At 35.1% G+C, this 26246-nt stretch overlaps 1 long non-coding RNA gene across 2 annotated transcripts in view; it reads right to left on the bottom strand.

Annotated features, from left to right (window-relative positions):
* The window catches only part of LOC139083525 (uncharacterized), a 330299-nt gene that overhangs the window by 31735 nt on the left and 272318 nt on the right, over nt 1–26246 (bottom strand). For both annotated transcript variants that reach the window (XR_011540326.1, XR_011540327.1), the window contains one exon: nt 23541–23754. This is a non-coding gene — a long non-coding RNA (uncharacterized lncRNA). The remainder of the gene's footprint in view (nt 1–23540; nt 23755–26246) is intronic.

Raw genomic sequence — 26246 nt, 5'->3', positions numbered from 1 at the left:
CAGGGCAGGTGGTGAGTTTAGCTCAGTGATCAATATATATCACAATCACTGAAAAACGCTAGCTTAAAAGAACACAAGGAAATATGCAGTATATGCTAGACTTTTGTTCAAAACAGTAAAAACAAATAAACCAAGAAGAAAGAAAGAAAAGGCTGTTTTTAAAAGGATCCAACCCTTAACTAACTGGAAGAGTCAATTATTCAGAATGATTCATAGCATAAGGTCCCAACAGCAAAGCTGTGTATATACATTTGTATATACACACGCAGAGCTATTTAAAACGCTAACCTTTCTTCAACTGATTTAAGGTCCTGAAGAATCCTTATAGCCCTAAGACTTTAGTCCTTTTAGAATTTAAAGAACTGTAGTCCATTTGTGGGCACCTCAACTCTTGTGTCACTACTAAACCTCTATCTATTTGATACACTCTTGCTCTGTATATCTGTGTCTGTCTGTCCACCTACAGTATGATACAGCTACAGATATAGCTATCTCTGCTCTATACACTATACCTATACCTATTTACTGCAGACTTGCTCTTTATGCGCTAGTTTAGCAGACACACAATCAAACAAGGAAAAAATCTACTAGAACCAATAGCATGATCCAGAAAGGGACTGTATCTAGAATAAAATAATTAAGATGTAACCCATCTCCACCCTCAGGAGTTGGCGTTTTTTAAGTGATGAATGCCAAAGAGTTAAAATCAGTGAAGAAAAGATAAAAAGTTGTATCTGGAACATTCTTCTTCATGCAGCATTTTGGGAGTTAGCATGTGTGGTCTCTACATCTGGATTTGAGACATGCTACAAGCACCTGAGATGGAAGCTGTGGGTAGAACTAGCAGTGGGCATGGAGACCTAAGATTTGGATTCTAACCCAGTTCCTCCATGTCTCAGCCACGCCTCCTAAAATCGCAGAGCATCAGTTTCCTCATCTGTAAAATGTGAGTAACGCCACCTACATCAGAGGATTGTTACTATAATAAGTGCTTTCTGTACAAAAGCTCCTAACACAATGTTTGGCACGTGGTAGGCACTTAAATGTTAAATGACATGGTTGAAAAAGGTTCAACTCCGTCTTTGCTCTTCTAGAAAGAGTTAGCGAAAACAGAATGACTGCTCTTGGAGGATTTGCCTGGTCATTTCAAGAAGGAATCAGAGACATCTTTCTGAAATGGTTGCAAGTTTTCAGCATCGGAGATGAATATCACTTCAATATTTGGGAAATTACAGATTCAAACCTTTTGACACTTACTCTTTTCTAGTTGTACCAATTGCTAAGTTAACAAAGTATTAAGCTCATAGAAAATCTTTCCAGTACAAGTTTTAAAAGTGTGTGCAGGAATGAATGTACTTAACACCACTGGACTATCCAGCTAAAATTGGTTAAGATGGTAAGTTTTATGCTATGTGCATTTTAACACAGTAAAAAAAATGGGAGGAAAAAGTGTATGTAAGAATGAGTGGTGAAAGGGTTTTTCCCTGTTGTTTTTTGTTTTTCTCTTCTGTTTAATAAATTTAAATTTAAAGCCTAAAAAAAAGACTAAAAGTACTTATTATGAACTTTTTTATTTGAGCAGAATCTATGAGAAGTGTGGAGAGGATCAAAGCATGAACTGAATTCTATCCATGGATGAATTCCAAAACACCTGCCTGGAATCTCACAGGATTAAAACTTTTGCAGCTGAGTAGAACACTGAGGTTAATTTACATAAGGACAATATGTCAACTTGACTCACTTAGTTTTCTGAAGGCCCAAATGCTCCCTTTTAGGTATTTTTGTTAGTCGTACAGATACTAAATGAAATTATGTAAGATTCCTTGAAGGTATATCTGGTGCCTTAGTGACCCTCTATTTTAACGTACGTACACATATAATTCAGTTATAAAGGTCATCTACCGCAATAATAAAATGTAGAAAAAATTATGTTTTAATGCAACTTTTTGCTTTTGTATATTACTATACAGCTATTGTTTAAATAGGGTTTTATGTATAATTCTCTGTTGTCTCTTTTTACTTTAATGTGCTACTATAGTTTTCAATGCTACTTATAAAAATTTCGTAATTGTCTTTGAATAGTTACGTATGTTTCCTTTGTTGATATATGGTGATTTGAATAACTATTCTCCTATCGTTGGATATTTGGGTGGTTTCCAATTTTTGACTGCTATTTAAAAATGCTCTGATAAATATATTCTTTTATATATTTTTATTTCTTTTGTATTATTTCCATAGGACAAATCCTGTTAATCAAAATATTTGTCTATGTTGTACCCATTGCCAAACTGTCTTCCAGAATGATCATATCAATTATATTCTCCCACAAATATTAGTTATTACTTTTTTCATCTTTTTGTTGACTCAAAAGGTGAATAAATAATAGTTCTTTCTTTTAATGTGTTTTTATTTGATTACTAAATATATTGAGTTAAAATCCAACTTAGGTTATAAATTGGAGGAAACAAAAAGCAGAGATTCTCTGTTATAATAGTTGATAAGCAAGGAACATGTGAAAGCTCCTTTTTTTTTTTTTTAACGTTTTCTTCCAGGGTTTAAAGATCTTTCTTTACTTTTCAGGCTTTAATTTTTTAAAAATCTACTTTATATCTTTCATAGAGTACTTGTGTACCTAATACAAACTTAGGTATATTACTATTGACAGCAACAAAATTCATTAGGCATAATGAGAAATAGACATTATCTGTACATTGTTTATTTAAAACTGAATACAAATTTAAAATTATATATGAGATACTGATTCTTAAACATTTTTGCATCATAAAAGACTTTGGGAATCTGGTGAAAGCTACACCTCTTTCTCTCTACAAAATTTGACATAAACGGTCGGAGATTGACAATCCCCATGAAGTACATCTATGAACTCAAACCTAAAAGTCTGTTATGTCCCAAATCCGGTCTCTTCTTTTATAGTAGAACATTTAATTTTAACTGGGCACATGGCTGCCCAGAATAAAGACTACATTTTCCAGCTTCCTCTTGCAGCACGGTGTAGCATGTAATTTAATACTGGCCAATGGAATGTAAACAAAGTTTGATGGGCATCTTCTGCAATGTGAGTGGGCATGCCCTCCTTCCCTCCTTCTTCTTTTCTCCTGCCTATAATGAAAACCTGATGACTGGAGCTCAGGCAGCCATACTGACCCATGAGGTAGTAGCCTTTTATTAAGGGTGACAGAGCAACAATGTAAAGAAACCATAGTTCCTGAAGATTGTGGGGCCATCACACAAGCCCTGGACTGTTATCCTTGTACTTCATTTTATATGAATGACATAAAGCTCTTTTTTATTTAAGCCAGTGTTAATTTGGATTTTCTGACACTCACAGTTATATCTAACTCTAACACAGAGACAGACTTACAAGTTTACAATGATTACATAGAAGAGTAATTTTTTATTTAATTTCTTGGGCCATTTAAGCTTGCAAAAGATGTTATCTTACCATTCTAGTCTGCCAATTGTAACAATAAACACTGTGCAATTCAAAATGTTCTCTAAAGATAACTACAAGTGCCAAATCCAGTTTAAAAACTAATTAATTATAACAATTTTGACTACTTTTCTGTTTAGAGACACTAGTAAGCATGGAGTTATTTAATTAGTAGATTGAACCATATGCAATCTCCTGTATTTGACCATATTTCCTACAAAAATTGCAATTTAATATATTGACATGGTACATATATAATGCAAAAGATGTTTTGCAAACACTGTAGACTCTGTGTTAGCAGTCGTGAGCATCCTTTCTTCCACGAGGGCCAACTGAGTAGATAAAATGAAAATATTCACAGTTCATGTTTTAAAAATTAGTCTTCTGTGATTATTTTAATAGAGAAATGCAATCTTTGCAACTGTACCTCTGTTATAACGAATTTTATAACTTTAAAACTTCAAAAACTGCATAATCAACTTATACCACAATACTTGATTATAAATCTATGGTTTTTAGCACATTTTGTGTGAGATCTGCAGTACAGAATACTTAGGAACAGTGTTTTTAGGTTGGAGAGGAAAGTTGACTTGCGTCCCACCATAAACCAGTAACAAAAAACGCAGCCACGTAAGATTTCTGGGTTCTGTGGAAGCAACAGCAGAGGCTCTGCTGTTTGAAGCTGGGTCCAGGACTGCAGTAGGAGATGGGGCGGCCATTGTAACATGCCATGTGAATAAGTGACATTTATTTGCTATTCATCACTGATTACATAAACCGTATTCTTCCTACAACATTTCCTCAAGGGAAAGAGGATAAGAGCTTTAATCCTTCACCGGAGTTTTATGTCTTTCTCATTTTTGTTAAATGTGAGTTTTCTGATGTCCAATAATGTAGCTTTTATGACAGAAAACTCATTCAGAGATTTGCTTTGGTTTTGAACACTGCAGCTAATTAATTAAAATTATGAATACATTTCTACCTTAAGCTTAAAGTATAGCTTACAAAGTATTCTATTTATAACTTACCAAGTTTTAAGGGACATTTAAGCAATATTTGGTCTCAATTAAAAACTTAATTAAACATCTTAAAATCTGCATCTATAAATTAAATGTATTCAATTTCTTTTTTAAATATTTCATTTGTCTGACTGATGCACCTTCTCAACTACTTAAGTAGTTTTTATAAAGCTAATGAAAAAACTTTAAATTATGGTGCTTTATATGCATTATGTTTGTTAAATATTTTAATACTGTTTACACACTTAACAAAAATTTTAAAAGAGAATTCCAAGGCTGATGTACTATTTCAAAGTCCAAATTTTCTTAAACATCTGTAAATATGAACAGATTTCTTAACACAAACAGATTTCTTATTAATATTACAGGTTTAATTCTATCAGATATTTCTAAACTTAATTGTAAATTTCTTAGGGTTGAAATATACTTACTCACTAAAGGAAGTGTTACACCATCCCAACCAATTTAAGGTGTGTTTGTGGAGGGCAGGAGTGGCCCCCTCACCAGCCAAATGAAATTGCATGATCTCCACAATAGCCAGTGATTTTGATCTGGACAGTGACTGGTCTTCTTGGAACAGGCTGAGCCCTGATGATAGTCTGTGACAGAGATTTCATTCTTCCTGGGTTCACTGGTGCCCTTGGAGATCTGCCACCTTAGATGTCTTTAGGAAATCTATCACCTCCTTGAACGGATTTTGCATTTCTTTGGTTCTTAAGATAGCTAAATGTCTTTCCTATTTAACTCTGAAGACTTTGATCATAATGGACTTCTGTATTCTTTTCATATATCTTCTCTTAGGTCCAACAGCTTTCACAGATTTTAAAATAATATAGAATTGATCTGTCTTATAGGGTTATTATCAAGATTAAGTGTTACATAACTTGAGAATACCCAAGTTCATCCGCTACCAAAGACTGACAGTAATTATTTAATTGAACTGCCCCCTTATAGTTATTCCAGATAATGTAAATTATCAAGGAACCCAGATATTTTTAAATACTTGACTCCATGTATTTCATCGATCACAACCACAAAATATGCATTGATATACATATATGGTAGGGTGAGTTAATTAAAAGGGCCATAATATATTAAGTTTAAAGAACTTACAAAATTTTACCTTACTTTCAAATTTAATAGGAAGGCAGCATACAGAAATAGTGATAGAATTAGAATTTAAATTTAGTCTATATTTCCCTAGAGAGAGAGTTGATAACCCTAATTCAAAGAATCTTTAGACATCAATAAGAAAAAGATAACCCATTGGATACATGTATACATGTATACAAACAGGTCGATCACAGAAAGAAAAATAAAAACATTGACTAAATATACGCTAAAGATGACCAGTTTTAACAAGTTGAATATAATTTAAAGGCCTATCATAATAAAATATTTCAACATAAGTTTATCCATGCTCTGGAACACTGTATAATCTTTTAAATGCATGACATGGATGTACATCAAAGTCAGGAAGGTCTGGAAGAATATTTGCCAAACTGGTTTCCTCTACAAGCAGCTTGGGTCTGAAAGTCTGCCATTATGGGCAAGAGGGTGGGGAAAGGTAATGTGCATGCTGGTCAAAGGATGTAATTTTGCTTTTTACTGCATATACTTCTATAATGCTTGACTTTTTTTTTAATAACTAGATTGTATTGCTCTTGAATTTAAAAAAATTAAACATTAAAAAATTGATTTCAATGAGGAGAAAATGAGTTAAACATTGGATCAAATTCCCGACTATATCATGAGGGATTAAACATATGAGAAGAGAAATAGGAGGAGACACAAAAAACACAAAAGAAAAAGAATAATTTTAGAAACATTTATAGTATTATTCATACTAATTATTCTGGAATCTTCCTTTAACAGAAAATCCATACATTTGCCTTTTCACATTTATAATATATAATAATATATATATATTTTTATATCATTTTACAGTTCACAAAATACTCTTATATAGTGTAGTGGGTTGAGTGGTAGCACCCCAAAAGATATGTCCATGTTCCAATTCCTGGAACCTGTGAATGTTATCTTATGTGGAAAAAGAGTCTTTGAAGCCATAATTAAATTAAGAATCTTTAGATGAGGATATCCACCTGGAATATCAGATGGTTGCTAAATCCAATGACAAATGGCCTTATAAGAGAGAGGCAGAGGGAGATTTGAGACAAATAGAAGAAGAGAAGGCAATGTGACCAGAGAGGCAGACATTACAGTGATGCAGCCACAAATCAAGGACAGCCAACAGCCATCAGAAGCTGGAACAGGCAAGAAATGGATTCTTCCTTAAAGCCCTCCAGAAGGAGTGCAACTCTGCTGACAGCTTGATTCAAGACTTCCCATCTCCAGAACTAGGAGAGAATAAACTTTTGTTGTTTTAAGCCTCCCAGTTGATGGGTAATTGGTTATAGCAGCAACAGGAAACTAAAATATATAGCTTATGTCTCATTTTGGTTTTGTTTTTTGTAACAACATTTTGAGGCACCTAGAGTCCAATGTTATTTTCCAGTTCTTCCCAAACTTTTCCAAAAATAGGAGAGAACAGGTCTCAACTCATGCTTTGAGGCCAGGATCATCCCAATACCAAACCACACAAAGACATTATAAGAAAAGAAAACTGTAGACCAGTATCACTTATGTATGTAGATACAAAAATCCTCAACAAAACTTTGGGAACCCAAATCCAGCAGCATTTTAGAATGTGACTCAGTGGGATTTATCCTCAGAATACAAGATTGGTTCCACATATGAAAATCAATCACTGTAATATATCATATAATAGAATAAAAGATGAAAGACATGATCATCTCAATAGACATAGAAAAAGCGTTAGACAAAATCCTATACTCTTTCATGATATAAGCACTCAACAAACTAGGAATAGAAAGGAGTTTCTTCATCCTGATAAAGACTGTCTGTGAAAAACCCACATCTAACTTTATACTTGATGATGAAAAGCTTAACGCTTTCCCCTCTAAGATCAAGAACAAGATAGAATGTCTGCTTTCATCATTTCTATTCAACATTGTACTGGAGGTTTTATCCAGGGCAATTAGGCAGTAAAATGAAATTGAAGACACCCAGATTGGAATCGAAGAAGTAAAAGATGAATCGAAGAAGTTTGCAGATGACATCATCTCGTGTATAGAAAATCGTAAGGAATCCACAAAAAAATGTTAGAGCTGATAAACAGGTTCATCAAGTTTGCAGGTTACAGATCAATATATAAAATTAGTTGCATTTCTACGTACTGGTATGAATTATCCAAAAGAGAAATAAATACAACAATTCCATTTACAATAGCCTCAAAAAGAATAAAATATACAGGAACAAATTTAACCAAAAAAGTGTAAGATTTGTACATTAAACACTACAAAACAGGGGCTGGCCCGGTGGCGCAGTGGTTAAGTTCGCACGTTCCGATTCTCGGGGGCCCGGGATCTGCCGGTTTGGATCCCGGATGAGGACATGGCACCGCTTGGCACGCCATGCTGTGGTAGGCGTCCCACATATAAAATAAAGGAAGATGGGCATGGATTTTAGCTCAGGACCAGGCTCCCTCAGCAAAAGAGAGGAGGACTGGCAGTAGTTAGCTCAGGGCTAAACTTCCTCAAAAAAAACAAAACAAAACAAAAAAACACTACAAAACATTGTTGAAAAAATGATATAAGACCTAAATAAATAGAAAGACATTCTATGCATGTGGATTGGAAGATGATATTGTTAAGATGGCAATACTTTCCAAATTGATCTATAAATTCAATGCAGTATTTATCAAAATTCTGCCTTTTTTGCAGAAATTGTCCAGTTGATCCTAAAATTTATATGGAAATGCAAGGGTCCCAGAGTAGCCAAAACAATCTTGAAAAAGAAGAACAAAGCTGGAAAATTCACACTTTACAATTTCACTTACTACAAAGCTACAGCAATCAGGACAGTATGGTATTAGCATAAGGACAGACAATGAAATAGAATGTAGAGTCTAGAAATAAACGTTTACATCTATGGTCAATAGATTTTTCAATAAAGGTGCCAAGACAATCCAATGGGGTTAGTATAGTCTTTTCAACAAATGACGCTGAGACAGCTGTATAACAACAGACAAAAGAATGAATTTGTACCCCTACTTCTCACTATATAGAAAAAATTAACTCAAAATGGATCAAAGATCTAATTTTAGAAGAAAGAATAGGGGAAAGCTTTATGATATTGGATTAGGCAATGATTTCTTAGATATGACACCTGAAACACAAGCAAAGAAAAAATAGATAAATCAGACTTTACAAAAATCAAAAACTTTTGTGTTTCAAAGGACACTACTGAGAAAATGAAAAGACAGCACATTGAATGGGAGAAATTATTGCAAATCTGAATAAGGGTCTAAAATCCAGAATATATACCTACCCAAGCAACTCAACAATAAAAAGACAAATAACCTAATTTAAAAATTGGTAAAGGATTTAAATAAGAAGTTTCTCCTAAGAAGATGTATGAATGGCTAATAAGCACACGAAAAGATGCTGAACATCATTCAATGATTAAAGAAATGCAAATCAACAAGAAGATACCACTTCACATTCACTTGGATGGCAATAAAAATAATAATAACAAGTATTATATAATAGTAAATAACAAGTATTAGCAAAGATGTGGAGAAATTCATACATTGCTGATGGGAATGTAAATGAGTACTGCCATTTCAGAAAATAATTTGACAGCTCCTCAAAAATTTAAACATAAATTTACCATTCCTACTATAAACCCAAGAGAATTAAAAATATATTTTCACACAAAAAACTTCTTGCACGTGAATATTCAGAGCAGCATTACTCCCAGTAGCCAAAAAATGGAAACAACCCAAATGCCCATCAACTGGTGAATGAAGAAACAAAATGTGGTATATTCATACTTAGAATATTATTTAAAGGCATGAGGTACTGATACATACTACAACATGGATAAATTTTGAAAACATTATGCTAAGTGAAAGAAACCAGACACAAAAGGCCACATATTGTCTGATTCTACTCATAGGAAATGTCCTGAGCAGGCAAATCCATAGAGAAAGAAAGTAGATGAAAGGTTGCTAGGGGAAAGAAGGTAAGGGGAGAGATGGCTAACAGGTATGAGGTTTCTTTTTAGGGTGATGAAAATGTTTTGGAATTAGATGGTGGTGATGGTTGCACAACCTTGTGAACATATTGAAACCACTGAAATGTACATTTTAAGATGGTGAGTTTTATGATATATGAATTATATTTCAATAAATAATTTCATCAAATGAAACAAAAATAAAAGCTAAATCTTTCTACCGGTTACTATGGCTGCATAAAAAAATTACCCCAAAACGTGGTGGCAGAAAATAACCATTTCACAGCGTCATGGAATTCAAACAGGCTACACAGAGAAAGATGGCTTTTCTCTGCTCTCTGATGTCTGAAGCCTTGGCTGGAAGGCTCCAAGGTACTAAAATCATTTGCAGACACCTTCACTCATAAGTCTGGTAGTGGATGTTTGGCTGTGGGCTAACACCTTCACTGGGAATGTTGACTAGAACACTTTCTTATGGCCTGTCCACATGGCCTGGGCTATCTCACAGCATGGTGGCTAGGTTCCAAGGACAAACATCTCAATAGAGGGAGAAGAGAGCCAGATGGCAGCTGTTTCACCACTTGTGACCTAGCTTCTCAGAAGTCACTCTGTCACTTCCAGTTCTTCTGTCCCTTAGAAGCGAGTCACCAAACCCAGCCCATATTCAGTGCTGAGAATATAGAACTCACCTCTCATTGGAGGAATGTCAATGTCACATTGTAAGAAAAACGTAGGGATAGGATCTATTGGGAAATAAAATCTGCCATAATCTTTAATAATATGCTCCTGAAAAGAAGTGTAATCTACTCAATGTAAAGTTTGCAAAATAGAAATTCAGTGCATAAGCCACTACACAAGTAAAAATAATATAAAACAATTTCTGCAAAAACATGACAATGAATGAACAGGTATTTAAAAGCTGTATATATTCTGAGCACATTTTTTGTCTATGGGTTACATATTCAGTCAATCACTCATTTAGTTATTCATTCAGTAAAGAGAAATTTATGGTTGCCAAGTATTCTTTCAGGCTCTGGGATGCATAAGTAAGCAAGAAAAGACACATGGCACCTAGCCTTAATAAGAAAGAACAATTACAACAGAATCGTATAAATGTAATAAAAGGAGAAATAACAGTGTTATAGGAGCACAGCTTAGTGTCTCTCCGACTACCCAGATGTGTAAAGAGCCAGACTGTGATCTGTGGTTTTTAGGCATTAATAATAAACAACATGATCCAGAAAGAACGTATTTGTTGCCGGAAAGGAAATCACTCCACAAATGAAAGTAGATAGATATCAGAGAAAGACGTAGGTGATTTAAATAATCAACTACAGTAAAACAGGATAATTCAGTGGCAGAACTTACTTTCTCTTATCCTACCAACCTCCCTTCCCCGTCTCCAGTGCCCTAAACATTCACCACTGGAATAACCAGGTGGGGTAGAGTCAAGAATTTAGGTTATTATGCAACAACTTCCGGCAACTTTTTAAATCCTAAGGAGACTGGATATACTGCTTTTTAAAAATGACCCACATAATAATTTTAACTCTTTGCACATGACTATGCCCATGTCCAAATATTTTTACTAAATTTGTCGCCCCACGCTGTGTTTAATCAAAGTACAGAAAATGCAGTTTAACTTTACCCTGTCATTTCCAGAAACGTACATGTTCTCCAGTCACACTGACGTTAAGCTGGCGTTTTCTTTAGACCACTTTGAATGGAACCGGGTTTCTTGTTCCTAAGTCTTAATTATTTGGGATAACAGACCATGAAAGTAGCAACAATGTAACTATAGCTTTACAGGATGAAGTTGTATCCTTTCCTCAAGTTATGTAAAAGAGACGGGATGCTAGCAGAGAACAGAACCAACAGCTGTTTAAGTTTTCCTTTCCAAGATAGTCTGTTGCTGGAAAAGGAGCTTGGCATCTTGTGAAATATCAGCTGGGAAGAAGCGACTCCTGCCATTTTGAACATGAGAACATACAGCAATTGCGATCAATATGTTATTTTCAGTGTAGCTAAAATCCGTTTGGGTGAACTAATGTTTTCTTTTTAAAAGTGAGAAAAATAGTTTGGGAAATGTCTTTCTGAAAACTCACCTGCTTAAAAATTAAGTGTAAATTTATTCCTGCTGTCTGAAATAGGGTTCCACCCCCTCCCGCCTCATCCTCCCTACACCCTGCATCTCTCCAACCTCACGTGAGCTCTGGTCATTATGTATTGACATTTCATCTACGTTCAGTTCAATTCCAACACTAGACCGTAAGCTCCATGAGGGCAGGGACGGGGTCCTACTATCCTTCTATACTGGTATCTCGCATTTAATGGACACCTGAAGAATGTCTGATGAAAGAAAGCGAGCAGAGGAAGAGAAGAAAGGGGGAGGAAGGAAAGGAGGGGAGGAAGAAGGAAGGAAAGAAGGAATGAAGGAAAGAAGGGAAGGAGGGAGGTATGGATGGATTTTGAAGATTGAAGCAAAATTATCAATGACAGAAACTAGGTCCTGAACAATATTTTAAAATTTAACTTTGATTTTTGTTTAGATTTGGTATCTGACTTTAATAGGAACTAGGAAGAAAGTCTCGTTTTCTCTCACGTATTTTTTTCCCCGGAACTACATGTGAAAGTAACATCCAATTTACAACGAACATGTGACATATTTAAGCCTTGCTGCCATTCATTGATGCCTTTAGGAAGTAAGGGCAGGATTACATTTTGAGATTTTTCTCACACATTCCTGTTTTCTCTGAATTTCCTCAGAATTTGTCACATGGGGAGTTAAAGGTAATCAAGAGGAGTCTCGCCCAAAACCGCCATACGTTTTATTACAATCTTTCTCAGAGCTCCAGTTAATATGTTTAACTGGGCCATCGTTAATCATCGCCATAAAAAGAGGTACCCTGAAAAGTAAGTTACTTTTTTATGGGCTTATATCACCATCACAGTATCACAGAGAGCTCAAAGGGATCTTGTGAAAGCAAAGGGACATTACCATCCAGGGGATGTGTTTGCATAGTAGTTAAAAAAAAGTACTCATACTTCGCAGACTCAAACTTTGTTCCTAGAAACTGTATGATTTCTTTGTTGATCTCTACTTGTTAAAGATAATATTCTCAACGCAAATATTATGGAATGATTTCTAAATAGAATTTACTCACACTGAAAGAAAAGCTTACATAACTATGTCTTCACATGAGGTTGACGTACTATGATATACTCTGACACAGAAATCTGAAAATAAGGGAACGCTCTTCCTGTTTTTTTTTTTAAATTGGAAATATGGATAAATTATCTGAATTTATATTTAAGAATTAAATGAAATTGGGCTTCCTCCATATTTGGGGGAGGAAAAATATCCTCCAATAAATATATAAGGACAAGTGGAACCTTTTAACCTTTCAAAGACTTGAAGCCAATAGAGATATTTGAGCTCACTTCTTTCTGACGGAAAAACATGCCAGTTCTGCTTACAAGTTTGCTGGTTTCAAAGGACCATTGCAAAATCTATCTGCCCTGACAGACCCCTACCTCAAGTGGAAAGCCAGTGTGATATCAAGAGAGTCATTAAAAGATGCTACTGACGATTTTACAGTGTATCGTGTGCTATTGGTGGAAGTGATTTTCATTGTCATCATTCTCTGAGGTAGTTCACACAAAGGGTACAATTTTAAAATCCAAATAACTATGAGAAAAGTTATATATAAAAGTTATCTATAAAATATTTAAATTCTGGAAGAATCTATTCTAGCTAGTAAATAGAAGAGTATAGAAGTTTCAAATTTTTCATCCACAGTTTACATACGAATAACCTAAGGAAAGACAGCATATTAAGTTTCCTAAGAACAGTCTCATAGCATATGGGTTTTTTTAAAATAATAAGGCATTGCTAAACAGAATGTGGATAATGTTATTTGTTCTATTACACTGGTTCCTGTAAATTTGACTTCAAATCTTCTTAGGGAGATCTGACACATAATACTCTCTAAATCTTGTTATTCTGTGAATTGGGATCCAAGACAGAATTGAGCTCAAATATTAAATATGACTTTTATGGGAATATATCTTATATTCCAAAGGAAGGCAAAACAACATCAACTACCATAAGGCATAACGACTATCAAAAATCATATGCCTGAAGCTGTGCCCAGTGAAGCCCTGTTCTATGCTCAGGCATGAGGGTCTAAGACTAAAGGACATTCTGAATAAATAAGAAAAGACATAGACAGAAGAAACCTAGTAAACAAAATGCGTTTTGCAATGTCACTTAAGTTTTTGTCTCTCAAAAGTGCCCTAAACTTGCAAAGAGGAGGGATTGTGTTTTACGCAGCTCAAGTTCATATGGTCAGAATCATGGTGAGTGCCCTGTACAGATGTGTAATTAATTGCCAGACACATTAAATAGGTTGGAGGCATAGCATTCAAGTCATTTTGGTATTCTATCTGGTAGGATCTTGTGACTAGAACCAAGGACACTGATTTTATAATCTGTACACCTTGGGGACAACTCTTTATAAAATATACGAGGCAAATGCGATGGTCCAATTCACTGTGGATATGTGGCTAGGGTCTTATTTGAGGACTCTGATTTTGCATCGTCATAGAATTTTAAAATTTTGTTTAATTTATTTTTACATACCAAAATAAAGTAAGCACTGATTTGCAAAGCCAACATAAAAGAGAAAATTGGGTATTATCTTGCAAATTATGCTCTTTTGATGGCTAATTCCCATCTTTCTGGATAGTTGGTTCTCAATGATCCAGACTCTCTATATTGCAGCAGTTATGGTCATGATTGCTATCAGGGTAACTATGGCTAATTATAACCAAGCGAATTTAAATATATTTATTTGAATAATGAATCCATGGAAAGAAACACTCTGGATAGAGAATTTACTCAATTTGTAAATTAAATTTTAAGGAGGTAAAAATATTTCTTGAGTATAAAAATATAAAGGGGCCGTGGCCGGCCCAGCAGTACAGTGGTTAAGTTCGCACGTTCTGATTCAGCAGCCCTGGCTTTGCCGGTTCAGATCCCAGGTGTGGACATGGCACCACTTGTCAAGACCTGCTGTGGTAGGCATCCCACATATAAAGTGGAGGAAGATGGGCATGGATGTTAGCTCAGGCCAGTCTTTCTCAGCAAAAAGAGAAGGATTGGTGGCAGATGTTAGCTCGGGGCTAATCTTCTTCAAAAAATATATATATATAAAAGGGCCTTTATAACTGTAAAAGTTACATTTTTCCTATATGATCAAACATAGTGTGAGATCTGATTATAGTGTTTCCCAGCCAGGTGAGTAAGTATGATAAATAGGATCAACGTGTCTCCATTAGTACGTATAGCTTATCAATCAATTCTGTGGAGCACGCCAGACCTCCACTGGGCTCAAAGAAATTAAACGAGTCTATCCTGTTAACATTTTGTAGATATAAACGAGTCTATCCTGTTAACATTTTGTAGATAAAACTAAGGCACAGAGTCTTCACTAAAGGACCTGAAAGCACATGCAGAGAAAGGCCGTCCTTCCAGAGCCGGGACGACAAGTCCTAAATCACGCCTTGAATTATTACTAAATCCTGTTCCAGGCAGCTTCCTGTTTTCTTGTTACCATTCTTTATTTTAGATTGGGTTTGAAATATTTCTCACGTTGCTTTCAGTGATTTATTTTCTACTACAATTAGATATAGAGATTAAAATGTTTTACATTTTTGTATTTTCTGTGCCCATGGATAACATCTAGACAGACTCCCCCTTCCCACACTCTACACTTTAAGTAAATAGGACAGAATGGTCACAAAGAATTGAGCTGACCAAGAATGACATTAATATTCCAAGAAAAAACAAATGCTGGAGAGTTTTATTTATTTATTTTTTCCCTTCCTTCAATACGCAGTCATTTAGCAAAGTAACAAAAAATTTTATTGGAAAAGTATAGCTTAGTGTTATCAGTATTATCACATATATTGCAGGCCAGAGAACAGAACAATAATTATCCTGCCAAGCAAAAGCCATAAATTGTAAGTATACTTCCAATTCTTCCCTATTTTGAAAGGTCTGTAAATTTCATGTGCTGGGATATCAAGGAGCAGAAATTCAGCAAACAGAAAGGTTGTCTGACTTTGGAAAGGCTTTGTCCAATATAATAAAGAACATTCTATTTTAAAAATTGTTAAATTCTTAAAAGCTTTTAAAACTATATCTTTAAACTCTGGTCTTCGGGCTCACAAGCTTCCACATAATGTAACTGTACAGAATCATGAATGACACAATTTAAAGCACACTGTGACATCATTTTACACGTGTATACATACTTCTGTAACTGAGCAAATGAATTAAACTAGATTAGCCTGTGATTGTGATTCACAGAATTAAGCTGTCTGAAAATTACGTAGTATTAAATATTCATTTTATATGAGAAAAACTGCTTTGAGCTACATAGTTTTATATATTACATGTAAGTGATGTAATGATACAGAATTCCATAATTTAAATCTTGAAACATATTCACAGTTTGATTTTTTTAAGTCTAGAGAGAGAAGACTAAGACCTACCTTTGAACATGATTTAGTATATGGTCATTTAAAAGTTTTTCCTAACTATGCAAGTAGCACTGGAATGCACAATGGTATGTTAAAAAAATAAAAGCAAAAGTTGCAATTATCTTTGCTCATGGGAGGCAGGAATAGTAGAGATAAATAAATATAATAGATAAGTCACAAAGGATGGACGGTAGATGAGTGGTAATGAATGTGGGTTTGTGGTAGTCTCTCTCTTGCTGTCTATATCTTTCAGTGAATGCATTAATGATTCCTGAATGCTGTTCTGGCTCTTACTATCCCTCTGGTTTACTTAATTAAGCTGGGAGGTCCAGGCATTATAGATGCTCAATAAATATGTTAAATAAAACGAATATATAAAGCTAGAAAAACAAAGATATTGGATATTCCGCAAAAGAATATTCTCTATGACTGAACTGCAGTTGGAATAATTAATTGCACGAAGAGTCACATTAAGCAACTAAAAGCAAAAAGTAGAAATTTATATAAAAATTTGTTGAATTTAGTATGATGGAATCAGACCAAAAAATGTTGATTATTTTTTTCCAACTAATAGCTTTTTATGTTAAAGCATTATATCAACCGTGAATTTTGCTTATTATATTCAAGTTACTCTCATAAAAGAAAGAATTTGACTTGATAAACTTTAAGGCTAATACAACTAGAAAACAATTTCTTCTTTTCTAAAATAGACTTTACTAGATGAATCTCTAAAGAGCTAGGAGTTCTGTGTAAACAAATAACGGAAAAGGTCACTTACTTTATTACTGCTAGAACTTGGAGCTCTAGCAGGTCATTAAGCACAATGGCTGAATTTGGCTTAAAGATAAGTGACTTACTTTCAGTTCTCAGATATCCTGGCATTACCCTGTGGCTATCACTCAGACTGTACCCCTAAAGACTCATATCACAATAAGATGCTTTTGGTTACTAAGGCAGAGTCTCTGGATGTCTCATATCTTAATGAGTCTCTTTTTATACTGTAATGGAAATGTACTTGCCAACACTCCTTTTAAAATTCCTAATTGTCCTTGGGTAAAGTACAAATACTTTCCCCAAGTTTTACCAAATGCCTTCCCAAGGCTCTGTAAGATCTGGCCCCTTCTTAATTATCCAGTGCATCTCAATCATCTCCAGCCCCATCCCACCTCAGCTTTCCTTCCAGCCACAGTAAACCACTTGCAATGCCACCAACATCCTATTCTCCTTGTCACCTCTAAGCATGTGCACGTGCTATTCTTTCTGTTTCAAATCACTACTCCTTCCTGCATTAGCTCCTTCATTCACTAAAAACACTTATCTTTCAAATCTCAGATTAGACACATCCTTGTCTGCCATCAAATCTTCCATGATCAATAAGACTGGATGAAACACCTACCAAGGGTTTATAATGCTATATACCAATTGCCATTCCACCTGTCTGTTTCTCCCCACTAGACTGGGAGAATAGAATGTCTTATTTATTCTCAGCTATCCCCAATGCCTGGTATTTTGCCTCATATATATGGTAGATAATAAATACATGCTGATGAATGAAGTGAGTATAAGAAGAAAGACAAAGAACATATTAGATCATATTTTAAAAACACATTCATGACTGTGGTGGCAGAATAGTGGCTTCTCCAAGATGTCCATGTCCTAATCCTTGGAACCTGGTAATAGGTCATGTGACAAAGGGAAATTAAGTATGCAGGTGGAATTAAAGATTGCTAATCAGCTGACCTTAAAATAGGGAGATTATTCTGGAATATCTAGGTGGGCTTATTATAATCACAAAGGCTCATAAAAGCAGAAGAAGGAGGCAGAAGAGGAGCTCAGAATGATGTGATATGAAAAGGACTCAAACTCCATGGCTGGCTTTGACGAGAGAGGAAGGGGCCACCAGCCAAGGAGTGTGGGAAGTCTCTAGTTTCTGGAAAAAAACAGGAAATGGATTTTCTCTTAGAGCCTTCAGAAATGAACACAGCCCTGCTGACACCTTGGTTTTAGCCCAGTGAGACCTGTCCCAGACTTCTGACCACACGGTAACAAAATTTTATTGTTTTAAGTAACTAAGTTGATGATGATTTATTATGATAGCAAATAGAAAAACTAACACAATGACCTTGGGGTAGAGTAGAATTTCTTAACCCAAAAAGTGCTGACCATTAAGGAAAATTTTAATAAATTTAATAACTTTTTTCCCCAGCTTTATTGAGATATTATTGACATATAACATTGTGCAAGTTTAAGCTGTACAGTGCAATGATTTGATATAGGTATATATTGTGAAATAATTACCATAATAAGATTAGTTTATATATCCAACACTTCATCTAATTACCTTTTTTTTTGGAGTTAAAACATTTAAGATTTACTGTCTTTGCAACTTTCAAGTATACAATACAGTATTAACTATAATCACCATGCTGTGTATTAGTTTCCCAGCTCGGACCAACATCTCCCCATTAATCAATGTAATAACTTTTTAAAAACTTCTGTTAATCAAAGAATTCATAAAGAAAGTGAAGACACAAATGAGAAACTCTAGAAGATATGTCCAAATCACATAAAATAAGAACAAAAGACTTGGTTTAGAATATATAAAGTAGTCCTAAAACCACTAAGAGAAAGTAACCCAAAAGCAAAAGAAGCAAAAGGCTTGAACTTGTACTTCACAAAATAGGAAATCCAAACTGCAAAAAAAGTATATGAAAATGTGCTCAACTTCAATAGTAATCAGGGAATGAAAATTAAAATTACAGTGAGAACAGATTGGCAAATATAATCTGAAAATACCAAAAGCTGTTGAGTTTGGGGAGCAATGGAAACTCTTACAGACCACCAGTAGTGCCATTGGTACAATCATTTTGGAAAACACTTGGGTATTATCTATGCATACCCTCGTGACTCAGCAATTTCACTCTTAAATATATGCTCTAGAAAAACTCAGGCACGTGTACACAAATCTAGACCTAAACTGGAAGGAACCCATCAAGAGTAACTTAGATGAATAAACTACAGTATATTCATACAATGTAATACTATACATCAATGGGAAAAGAACGAACAGAGCTACACACAGCAACATGGGTGAGTCTTACAAACATCTTATTGAATAAAAGGATATATACATTAAAATTCCATTTATATAAAATTCGAAACAGGCAATACGAAACATTGCCTAGTAATTCACAGGAAGACTAAAATATAAAGAAAAGAAAAACTAAAAGAATTATCATAAAATAGACGATAGTTATCTCTAGTTAACAGGAAAGGTTTAGGTGATTGGGATGCTTCTGGATATGGTTAATGTACTATTTCTTGAAATGAGTGTTTGCTTTATTATGAGTTAATAAAGTGAATATCTTTGCTGTGTGTGCCTTCAGTCTGTATCTTAATTTCACAATTGTCCTAGAAAAAACAAGAATAGCAGTTTGGTGGGATCATTAAGAACTAGATTCACAACACAGCTTTCATCCTCATTCTTCTTCCACATACTCAAAATCATTCATACTCAAAATCAATCACTTAAATCATCAGTGAGAAACTATTTTTGACAGAATAAATTCAACCTCCTTAATCTAGCATTTCAGGCCATCTATGATCTGGCCTAAAGCAACCATCCCAAGCTTGACTACATCCCTTCACACACCCTACAAGCCAGCCAAACCAAAGGACTTTCCATTCTTTGATTATATACTCAACTTTTCAAGACTATACCTATATTCATTTTATGGCTTCATCCCCTGCCTGTTTAAATACATCTTTCAAGCTACTACTCAAACCACGCCTCCTTCATGAAGCCCTCTTGATTCCTATTCTGTGATTTTTGATTATTTAATTCTCATCACAGGTGTATTCGTGTATTATTCCCGTGCTTTCTTAAAGTTGAAAAATATATAATGTCTAAAGGTAAGATTTTTAATAATCTAGTTAGCAAATTTCACATTGCTTCCAGCAATCAAAAGTTGGCAAACCAATTTTTATTGCTATTTTTAAAGCCAGCAAGTATTCCAAACACTAAATCAATAGCACAACCAGCAAAACTTTCTCTTTTGTGGCCTGGGATTCTCTTGTGATCCCACAATTAAAATATCAGAGGAACAGTGAACCAGAAAGACTCAGATAATTTCAGAAAGAAACTTTCGTCCCCCAGCTGATGTTACTTTTCTGATTATATAGTAGCTTTATGAAGCCTCTTTCTCACCAGAAAGAGAGAACCACTCGCTCTACACCATATTCCTTGAAAAGTAGGTTTGGAATGATTTCGGTCTTGTAGGTCATTTTGATAGAATTTGCTTTAAGCAAACATTTTAATGTCTGCTTACATTAGAAATGTTCCCTCGGAGATTTTATAGTTACATATTTTCCCTTTGCAAAATGTTTACCATTTTTTATGAAGTACTTTATACACACTACCAAACTAAGGGGATTTTTTTTTTTACACCAGTATAAAGGTTTTCTGAGGCAATAGAGTATTTGCCATTATTATCATTATCATTTTCATTATTAGACTGGTGTAAAAAAAACGTGTAATGTCGCAGCAACTGGCTCCTCTGAGCAAGTGTAGTAATTCATACCTAATACCTAATATCACGAGGACATAGTAGATGTTGAAATTAACCTCAGCCATTCATCTTCTCTTTCGTTCCTTCTCTCTCTTTGGTTCCATCTTCCCCTTTATTCCTACTTTGCTTATTTAACTATTAATTACTACTCATCGTGTTGAATTTTCAAGGGTATATCAGTGCTCAAGGTAGCAGTTGATTGCAAACTGGCAAATAAATGACATGCTAGAATGAGAAAAGGACTTGTGCAGAAGTGAGTAAAATTATTTTTTGATTGAAAAACCACAAATTAACCCTGTTTGGGGACACCTCTACGACTTCCAAATTTTCCCCTCCGTCCTGAAACTTCTAAAGGACTTTGTCAAAAAAGAAAAGAAACCACAGGCTAGCATTTTTGTTTGCCAGAGTTATTTCTACTAAATCTGCATGATGACTTTAAACAGATCACTATGGGAAGGGATTTAACTCTCAGTCTTTATCTTGAGTCCAAATATATTTAAAATGATAACACATGGCGGTGTAGGGTTGCATGAAATAGGTGAAGGGAATTAAGAGGCACAAAGTTCCAGTTATAAAATAAATAAGTCACAGAGATGTAATGTACAGCATGGGGAATATACTCAATAATATTGTAAAAACTGCGAATGGACTAGACTTATTGTGGTGATTATTTCATAATGTATATAAATGTTGCATTGTACACTTGAAATTAACATAATAATGTATGTCAACCATACTTCAGTAAAAATAAATAAAATAAATAAAATGATAATACATGAGCTTTAGTAACAATGATCAAAGATATAAATTTATCTATTTAAAAGGAATCGAGAACCAAATTAGAGGTACAGACAGTGAAAATGGATATGGAGCCAGACTTCGGATCTCCTGACTCCCAATCTACTGCCAACATTGTTCCTATTTTATCAGAGAATGGTAGCCAATAATTTTGCATTTTATATATACCCATAACTACCTGGAGATAGAATTCATATGTATACATGTATATGAATCGTTTCATATTTCCTAAAATGTAACGCTTCTCTACTTTACCATAAAACCTTCACAAATTTCAGTTTCTTATTCTACATACTGAATGTTTCCAGGGAGACTAATAGAGATTTATAAAAGTAATTTTGGGATTCACAAACAAGAGAGTTTTGGAGGAGTCTGGCTGGGATGTTCTCATCGAGAAGCCAATGAGGAAGCATTCAGAGAGAAATTTACTTTGTGCTTAACCTATCAGTCAAGTCACTCAGAATTATCAAACCAGTTTGTACGTCCAAATTTAAATAACTCTAAATAAAACATAAAACTCTAATAGGAAGTTAAAAGCCAAAGTTCGAAACTCAGAAAAATGTTCTTTAGTTATCAGGTACATAATAACTGTATGTAAACAACAATCTCAAACTTTTCTAGAAAGAAAAAGTAGAAAGAAAATTAGTTTCTATCATCCTTAAAAAAATGCCTCTGAGGATGAAAATAATGACAAACATCCAGTGAGCTGGTTGTCTCTCCTGTACTTGCTTCCTGTGCTCATCGGCTGGCAGGCTGACTACTGGTGGGACCTGATTGGTGGATGTGTAAACCAACCAGCAGAGCTCTTTGTGAATAATATTAATAATATGAAAACATGGCAATTAATCTTAAGCCTCGAGTAATTAACCGTAAATAGACCAGACTGTTCAATTTATTCAGACTTCAGGGAAAAAGAAGCCACAGACTGCAGTGTGTTTAGGACATCAAGGGGTCCACCCGCAAAACATTTTTGCTTTTGAAAAAAAAAAAGCTTGGCTAGTGCCTTGAAAAGAGTGTTTGACCAAAGTGTTTGAGTCAATGGCTTCCTGTAGACTGCCTCTACACAGGGGAGTGATACAGTAGCCAACTATGGAGCAATTTGCAAAAGATTTCAGTAGGCTGAACTCTATTGGGTAGTTTCTGTGCAATGTTTGAAAAAAGTGTTCATTTTGAAAATGTTTACCTTAAAACAAGAATTGCCTTCCTGTTTTATTTTGAAATATGTTTTTCAGCTGTTAAAATGTCATTGCAGTCAATGTTTGCTTACCTAATTGGTTTTATAAAGCAAGTATTGTCCAGATGTTGCTTCAATGCTCTAAGCACTCCACAAAGTACTGGACATAAAAGCTTCTTTTGTACTGCAAATGTCATGTCTTTATTTCCGTGTGTAACATTGATATTAAGTAAAGATTTTAATATTAATGTACATCATCAAAGAGACTACTGTTATAAGACATTCTCAAGTCATCATAGGTTCTCATTAACTTAAATTTATGGGTGAACAATTATTCAATTCCTGTGATTTTCTCCAAGTAGTCTGTAAACTCAAAAATTTCGTTACAAAAGGAGAGCCTCTCACGTTTTAATAGATTCCTGTTTCACTTGAAGAACACTTCTGATTTCAGCCAATTGTGATTTTATATTTTCCCTAAGCTTCTCGTATTTCCACTAAATTATTTTTCATTTCCACTTGTTAAGCCCTGTGGCTATGTCCTTTTCAAAGTTAAACATGTCCTGATACCTTTCTTCCCATTTCTATCACTCCTGGTTGGAATCCTTATCCTCTGCCTAAAGATTTTTAAATCCTTTTGAAATTGTTATTCAACCTACAGTCCCACTCTGTCCTACAAGTCTTAAAAACCTTCAGTTCCTCCCTTTGCCGAACAGACAGAATACAGCTCCATCAATTATTGCTCATCCATACATACCTCAAGCTCCAGCTAAAATAGAGAGTAAGCTACGGTGTCTCAAAGGATATATTCCACTTGCCTACTTTTTTGCTTCTGTTATTTCTCCCTACGCAGAAGGCTTTCCACCCTTCTACTTATTTTTCCTTACCCACTGTAGACTTCGCAGAGGACTCCAGCATCCTGTGGGCTTTCATTTCTCTAATCTCAGAGCACTTCATCTGTTCTAGTTATTGTAGTCAGTTGTGTTTTGCCTTGCGAAATCCTTTCTGATGTATCTTGTGCTGGTGATTTTTTTGTGTTGTGTTCCTCTAAGTCCTGAGGTTCTGTGAAGAGTTTGGGTATAGTCTTCAACAAGAGTAGCTCTGCTGGAAGAGAATAAAGTTTAAAAACTGCTGACATATCTATTATTACTCAGCTCTTAAACTCATATTTAAGAACTAGAGAGAAAAGGTACCCAGTTTTTTCATTTTAAGGCGCATCCAAAGTGCCTTGCATGTAAGAGGGGATCAATAAATATTTAAATGCCAGTTAAGTTTTACTTCTTGTGAGTTATTGAAAACATGAAAATCCTAAAAGAAAACATAAATAATTAATTTTTTAACAGTACTTTTGCATCTCACATGAGAGTAGATCATGAAAGGGTTAAACAGTAAGTCCTTGACCTGTTAAGGAAAAATGTTTATTTACTTCAGCAGAAATATGTCATCCATGTTTCTACCTAATGGGAGAATTTATTTTTAGACTGGAACCCAAGCAAGATTTTCTTACCAAAAGAGGGCCAATTTAACTTTTCCTAATGATATCATAAACAGAGATCAGAAATGGGAAGAATCCTGAAATGTATACAACATTATAAACCAATTTTACCTCAATAAGAAAAAAAGAAAGAGAGAGAGAGAGAAAGAAAAAGAGAAAGAAAGAAGAAAGAAAGAAAAAGAAAGAAAGAAATGAGAACAATGTACTTGTGGTTATATATATATATATCTGGTCTTCATCCTGTTTCCTGGCACAGAGCTTCAAGAATCCTTGGAATTTCCTGAGTGATAAGGATAAGCGTCTTTGTTATGCTAATAAAGTTACTCCTAGTAGGCTCCTGAATAGCTTTAAGATGGACACTGGTCACCAGAAAGACCAACTCTGTAATTAAAAGGTTGAACTTTAGACCAACTCAACCTCTGGGAAGGAGAGAGGTGGAAAATTGAGTTCAATCATATGGCCAATGATTTACTCAATCAATCATGCCTGCATAATGAAACCCCACTAAAAACTTAGGACATTGAGGCTCCATGGCCCTTCCCAGTTGGTGAATACGTTGATGTGCAGGGAGAGTGATGCGTCTGAAGTCCAGGAGAAGACAGCATAGAAGCTCTGCATTTCCTCCTACCACCTGACCTTGCCCTATGCCTCTCCTCATTTGGCTGTTCCTGATCTGTAACCTTTATAGTGAAACCACAATTATAAATATAGCTCCTTCAGTGAGCTCTGTGAGTTGTCCTACAAATTATCACATCTGAGGGGACTGTGGGAAGTCCTAAAGGTTTTAGCCAGCCAGGCAGAAGTAAGGGTGGCTTGGAGACACCCAAACTTATGGCTGGTGTCTGAAGTAGAGGTAGTCTTGTGAAGGACTATACCCTTAATTTGTCAGTACTAACTCTAGGTGGTTAGTATTAGAATTGAAATCTAATCCAATTCACCCAGGCGTGGGACACCCAGATAATGTCAGAGAATTGGTGTCAGAATTTAGGAGTATGGTTAATCAAGAGGTAGTTGTTCAAAAGACAGACATAAAGCACAGAAATGAGAGACAACAATGTACAGGGCCTGACAAAGAATAAGAAGCAGCCCCAGGATAATAGGCAATTAACAAGAGAAACTTTGCCAAGAGTAATGGAGAAATGAGCCTTTTTAGCGAAAAAATTGACAATGATGCTTGAAGTAAACTTTGTGAGAGGCATAAGGCAGACTGAGAAGCAGAAATTGACTCCATCATCTTAATCCGGAACAGCATGAGTTTGTACTTAGAAATGGCAATTTAAGAATGAGGAGTATCAGGCCAGCCTGGTGGCATTGTGGCTAAGTTTGCATGCTCTGCTTCAGCTGACCAGGGTTCACTGGTTCAGATCTCAGGCACGGACCTACATACTACTTATCAAGCCATGCTGTGGTGGCGTCCCACATACAAAATACAGGAAGATTGGGACAGATGTTAGCTCAGGGACAATCTTCCTCAGGTAAAAAGAGGAAGATTGGCAATGGATGTTAGCTCAGTGTCAATCTTCCTCACCAAATAAATAAATAATGAGGAGTATGTAAGGGTGTATATTGTATCTGGATGAGAACAAAGATATTACCCTTAACCACATGGGTTAAGGAAATTTCACCTGTTCTAAAATGAAGACAGAATGGGAAATCAATATCAGAACCATTCCCTGTTGTGTAGCATTATCTTTTTAACACCATAGTAAAACAAATGTCATTTCCAATCCATTGCACATGTTCAGTCATTTTAAGCTAATGTTTCATTGTCTCCCTCAAGCAGGAATTTCAAGACCTCTCCAAGTACTGTTGTAAATAGATATTGTAAATTATTGTAGCCAAAATTCTGGTACCCAGAGTAGGCAAGCACAAAGGTACATTAATTTTCACAACATTTCACCTTAACCAGGCTTGTGTCTAAATTCTTTACATATTCCCCATCTCTTTAATGAGAATTCACAAATTGAATAGACACTTTTAAAGAAAACAATAAATAAAACACAAATAAATCTAAGACCTGGGACTCATTCCAAGTTGTAAACGGCCAGATTGTTTTGGTTCCGGAATTCTGGAAGGAAATATATTGAGAACAGCAACT

The sequence above is a fragment of the Equus przewalskii genome, chromosome 5, assembly GCF_037783145.1.
Source record: "Equus przewalskii isolate Varuska chromosome 5, EquPr2, whole genome shotgun sequence".
Taxonomy (NCBI): Eukaryota; Metazoa; Chordata; class Mammalia; order Perissodactyla; family Equidae; genus Equus; species Equus przewalskii.
This window is presented reverse-complemented; position numbering and strand designations above follow the sequence as displayed.